General features: G+C 37.7%; 1 long non-coding RNA gene across 1 annotated transcript; it reads right to left on the reverse strand.

Annotated features, from left to right (window-relative positions):
* Positions 1 to 631: 631 nt before the first annotated feature.
* On the reverse strand, positions 632 to 4,747 carry LOC138962780 (uncharacterized). Its single transcript, XR_011454601.1, has 3 exons — positions 2,568 to 4,747; positions 1,126 to 2,081; positions 632 to 1,087 (listed from the first exon to the last, which is right to left on the reverse strand). It is a non-coding gene; the product is annotated as an uncharacterized lncRNA (long non-coding RNA).
* Positions 4,748 to 6,111: the final 1,364 nt, after the last annotated feature.

Genomic DNA, 6,111 nt, shown 5'->3' on the forward strand with positions numbered 1-6,111 from the left:
GATATTCTTTGCGAGTTAACAATGACTGACGATAGTAAATGGAGATAACTGCAGTTGACTGTGTTTGCCTGTGTAAAGATAATTATTTTTGTGCAATTCCTCTGCAAAAGAGAGCTTAGCTGCATGGTTGTACTGTAGTGTATGCCTCAGTTTTATTTGAAGATAGAAATAATTCATTTGTTTGTGCATGGGGTAAAAAACAGTAGTTAATTGTCATCCACTTTGTAGAGTAATTTTCACTGATATTAATGTGTTGATATTGTTCACTGCTTATAGGCTGATGCTTCATTAAACCGCTGTGATACAAATGTGATAACTCTGCTGACGACTATATAATTATTGCCATTAATTTTCTGTTTTCTTCTGATTCTCTCTCTCTCAGTCTCTCTCTCTATTTTTGTTTCTTTGCTTCTGAAAGTGTCTGTGTCTACATGCTGTTATCAACAGAGAAGCAGAGAGAGGAAAAAAGACAAAGAGAACCACTGTGTGCGTGTGTGTGTGTGTGTTAAGCATTTGTGATTGGTCAAACTCTTAGTTGCTTGGATGGAAGTTTATACATGTAATAATTGAGAAATGCACATGCACACACAAAACACACACACGCACAAATAGAGTGGAAATTAAAGAACAGTTAAAATCATTACTCTCTCTTTAATAATTATGGACAACATGTGCAATATTTCTCAGGTTAGGGCCATCAAAACTTTGGTTTCAATCTCTACACACAGTTCATTATATAGAGAATAACTTTACCAAGGATATTCTCAAACTAACAACTGAAAATGAAATTAATTTCATCAGCACACAAATCATGCATATATACTTACCATGTCAACACAATTACATGTGCAATGTACAGTACTAAAAATAAAATGAACACGATGCAAACCAAACTAAAACCGGTAAATGGGCAAAATGAGAGTATATATAAACCAATGAAGGAAATATTTTCCTCCTGGGCGAAAATAAAGTGTGCTTATAGTCTTCAAACAAACCCATGTTATACCATCACCCTCGATTACTCTCACTTATTGGGAGGAAAAAAACAATTGCAAAGCATAACAATAAGAGAAAATGTGCGCCCCACCTACTGATCCTACTTATACCTACTGATCCTACTTATACCTACTGATCCTACTTATTATAACACATGCCTCTGCAAATATAATATGTACTTTCACCCTGAAACCAAAACCAAACTAACAAAAACACATGTAATTAAAAATTATTTAAAAAACACACACAACAAAAACAGTGTCACTGCCCTACACACATATTTTACTCCTGTGCTGTGGAAAAAAAAGTGTTCAAAAAGTTCACTCATGGGACAATATGACCAGCGCAAGTTGAAACAAAAACACTTATTGAACCTAACATTTTAGCAAACTTCTGGAAAAGTAACACACCTTACACTTCCATATTCGATTGTGGAATTGTAAAGAATCTGTCCAAAAGCAAGACGCTATATTTGCTTCAGGTTTTACAACACACGCCAAGACACCAATAAAGGCTTTCGACATTATTCAAAACCAGCAGTACATGAATAATGACTGCAGATATGTGGCAAAAAAGAAGTCTGCAGACAACAGTGCTTAAGTTTTACACAAAATATCTACTGAGCACTATTCTCTCATGTCTCTGCAAACTGGCAGTTACAAAAATATCTCAATATATGAGTAAGAATAAAAAAAAATACACAACCAGCGTCAGCTAAAATCTGCAGACGGAATATGTGCAGCTTAACTCATTCGCTGCGCGTCGGAACTGGAATTCCGACACCTGTGTTTAGCGTTGGCTGCGTGCCGGCACTTGAGTTCCGACGGATATCACGAATTTTTAACGGTGTAAACAGTCCTGCTGACCAAGGGAAACAACCCCTGCAATGAACTTCTATCTGTCTACAGTGGTACCATTCACTGTAAACAGTTCCTTCCCTTAAATTGTTGGGATTAATAAAAATTTTGTTGACGGTGTGCGACCCACGTGTTTTGACTTTTCCAAGATGGCGGATCGTTCTGCTGAGACGTAGTAACTTGAAAAGAGTGCTAGAACGTGTTATTCAGTACGGTTCTGATCTTGACCTCAGTGATTTTGTTTGTTTGTTTATTTGTTGCTTAACGTCCAGCCGACTACGCAGAGCCATATCAGGACGAGGAAGGGGGGGATGAAGGGGGCCACTTGTCAAGCGATTCCTGTTTACAAATGCACTAACCCATTACTTGTGTCCCAGCAGGCTTTAGTAAAACCAAATTAATACCTACTGGAAGATTACCAGTTTCCAGTATGTTAAAATAGGCCCAACCTATCCACTGCTGGACTTACATCAGAACACTAACAGATTAAACTATACATGAATCGCGAGACAAGCGGCAAGAGAAGAGATTTTTGGAAAAAATACAGGTGAATGAGCAAGAAGGCAGAAAAAAGAAAAGAATTCATGAAGAAAAAGAGAGCATGACAGGAAAGAGGAACCAAAAATCTACCTAACAGCAAACTAGAAAGCTCCTGCGGTTCCAAAAACAGGAGGGGCCTTTAATTTCATAACCGCAGTGCCCCACTGCGGGAACCTCAGTGATGATGATAGTGGAGATGATATTTTAGATTCTGGTGACGATTTTGTGCCAATGGACGATCATTTGGGTGATGATTCGGGCAATGCAAGTGTCGATCATGACATTGTGTATGATGAACCCATGACGTAGAAAGTTTTTTTGTTTTGCTTCAAATTGGATATTTTGCGTGGATATGAAGACAACAAAAGGTATGTACTTTCAAATGTTTCATATATTTTCTAAAAGAGTAAGTTTCAAACTTTGCAAAAACATAAGGTATGTAAGGTTATCTTGTGTTGTTGATTTTTAATATTTTTTTTTCAAAATGGCTCTAAATCGCGCGTTGGCAGGGAACACAGGGGAAATTTAGCTGCGCAGCGAATGAGTTAACAATATCTGTGGCATCATTTGAGAAAGACATACAATGTACCCAACAACAAAAGACATGGTAAGTTGTAACTTGCTGTACAATATTACAACTACAAGAGGGGGATATCAATATATACTACAAGTTGTAAATGTACAGATTAAAACAAAATAAATCAGACGATATCAACAACATTAGAACCCAACTAATCAGACGTCATTACATTAAAACTGGATAAATCAGACTATATCAACAACATTTGAACCCAACGAATCGGACGTCAACACATTAAAACTTGATAAATCAGACAATGTCCATGATCAATTTCTTGCAGTCTCAAACACATCAGGGATGAACAAAACCACTGCTATCACAGATGCACAAACTACAAACACAGCAATCTCTTCACGCCATTTTCTGTACAATCAAAGATGTACAGTGGTACCTGCTATGAAAGGACACCCTTGGGACCAGCCAAAACCTGTCCTTACATTGCAGGTGGCCTGTCATGACAGGTATATATTTTGGTTGAAAAAATAGACACCGGAACATGTCCTTCGTTGAAAGGTGTCCTCTGGTCGGAGGGGCCTTACATCACAGGTGTAACTGTAATTACAATTATACACATAAATGCTTTGACAGAGAGAGAAGAAATAAACAGCACATTACAATCACAAGCAAACTGTTCTTCAACTGACAGGTTTTCAACAGAACTAAATACCATTCAAGCTAACATCTTTATCAACCTTCCAAAAAGTCTGCTAAAGGATCAAGTGATTATCTTTGACAAAAAACAAATAGTTTCCGATCTCCAACAAAGATACACGAGCCCTATGTTCACTATATAAGTAAACCTTCTGTGATGTAACAAACTAGATGCTGCACTGAATCATCAGGTATCAAAGTAACCTGTCACAAAGGTAATGTACCAAAGTAGTGTGTGTCACAAAGGTAATGTACCAAAGTAATGTGTGTCACAAAGGTAATGTACCAAAGTAATGTGTGTCACAAAGGTTTGTTTGTTTGTTTATTTATTTGTTGCTTAACGTCCAGCCGACTACGCAGAGCCATATCAGGACGAGGAAGGGGGGGGATGAAGGGGGCCACTTGTCAAGCGATTCCTGTTTACAAATGCACTAACCCATTACTTGTGTCCCAGCAGGCTTTAGTAAAACTAAATTAATACCTACTGGAAGATTACCAGTTTCCAGTATGTTAAAATAGGCTTAACCTATCTACTGCTGGACTTACATCAGAACACTAACAGATTAAACTATACATGAATCGCGAGACAAGCGGCAAGAGAAGAGATTTTTGGAAAAAATACAGGTGAATGAGCAAGAAGGCAGAAAAAAGAAAAGAATTCATTAAGAAAAAGAGAGCATGACAGGAAAGAGGAACCAAAAATCTACCTAACAGCAAACTAGAAAGCTCCTGCGGTTCCAAAAACAGGAGGGGCTTTTAATTTCATAACCGCAGTGCCCCACTGCGGGAGTCACAAAGGTAATGTACCAAAGTAATGTGTGTCACAAAGGTAATGTACCAAAGTAATGTGTGTCACAAAGGTAATGTACCAAAGTAATGTGCATCACAAAGGTAATGTACCAAAGTAATGTGTGTCACAAAGGTAATGTACCAAAGTAATGTGTGTCACAAAGGTAATGTACCAAAGTAATGTGTGTCACAAAGGTAATGTACCAAAGTAATGTGTGTCACAAAGGTAATGTACCAAAGTAATGTGTGTCACAAAGGTAATGTACCAAAGTAATGTGTGTCACAAAGGTAATGTACCAAAGTAATGTGTGTCACAAAGGAACATGTAATGTACAAAAGTAATGTGTGTCACAAAGGTAGTGTACCAAAGTAATGTGTGTCACAAAGGTAATGTACCAAAGTAATGTGTGTCACAAAGGTAATGTACCAAAGTAATGTGTGTCACAAAGGTAATGTACCAAAGTAATGTGTGTCACAAAGGTAATGTACCAAAGTAATGTGTGTCACAAAGGAACATGTAATGTACAAAAGTAATGCACCTTTCTTATTGGCACTTCTTTTCTCAATTCAGCAATTCTTCCGTCTCACAAATGTTTATAATGTTATACATGAATGTACTATTCTAGCAGCCTGTGAACCTTATCTTATTGATCAAAGTTGAGAACACACTAAAATCGTCACTCCACACGGTACACAGTGCAAATAGGTGCCGCAGACACAAGATATTTACAATGTATGACGATGAAGTTTTCCTTGTATAAGCGTATACATGTAGCATAATTAGTATGATGGAGACTAGGAATGACAGGAGATATATCTGTTGTATTACCGACACATCATTGTGCTGCCTGCAAGATTTCAGCCAATAAATAGCACGTTTTATATAGAGTACCAATCCTCAAACCCTTCAAGACTCCCTTTCAATCAAGCAATGTTGTTCCCAGACTCGCTGGAAAATAGGTCAGTTGTATCTAGATTTAGCCTTCACCGTACTTCCTGGGTCGTGAACCACCCCAAAAAGTGTCTGTATCTCTTCAACAATTGGGAATTTTTTATTGAGACTTTATGTAATCACCAAACACCATAGAACCTTCCTATCGACTATTTTTTTTTAAGAATTGTCTTTGTAAACAAACAAACAAATGACGTCATTTTAACTACACAGTCCGAATGTTGCGGGAATGGACGACCGATATAGAATCAAACACGGATTGTTATTGTGTTTATCACTATTTGGATGGTGTGGGTCGTGCACCACCCATACTCTGCAAAGAGGCATTAAAAAGTGTATCCCTATACCGATGGCGTGGGTCGTGTACGACCTATACCTTTTATGTTGAATCCTTCTTTAGAAAGTATGTGTAGTCCAAAGCGTGATCCGGTGAAGGTTAAAATATGCATAGGTCCAACTGTTCTGGCTTTATCCGCTCAGCAAGATTGATCAGGAGACCTTCTACATGTCAAAACTGATGGACGGTTGAGCAGTTACAAAGTGTTTGAAACGTGGATTGTCAAAAATTAAGTATGATAAGTTCTATACAGATAACACTTAAAGGGCTAATAGACTTCTGCTACACTGGCAGTTAGCAGGGTTAAAGCACCTTGGCGTCCATCATCTGCTGCCAGCGTTTCATTTTACTCTGTTTCATGATGTACACAATTTAGCAATAAACAAACTAAAAAATGTATTTTTTACAA

This window comes from Littorina saxatilis, linkage group LG3, assembly GCF_037325665.1.
Source record: "Littorina saxatilis isolate snail1 linkage group LG3, US_GU_Lsax_2.0, whole genome shotgun sequence".
NCBI classification, from domain to species: domain Eukaryota; kingdom Metazoa; phylum Mollusca; class Gastropoda; order Littorinimorpha; family Littorinidae; genus Littorina; species Littorina saxatilis.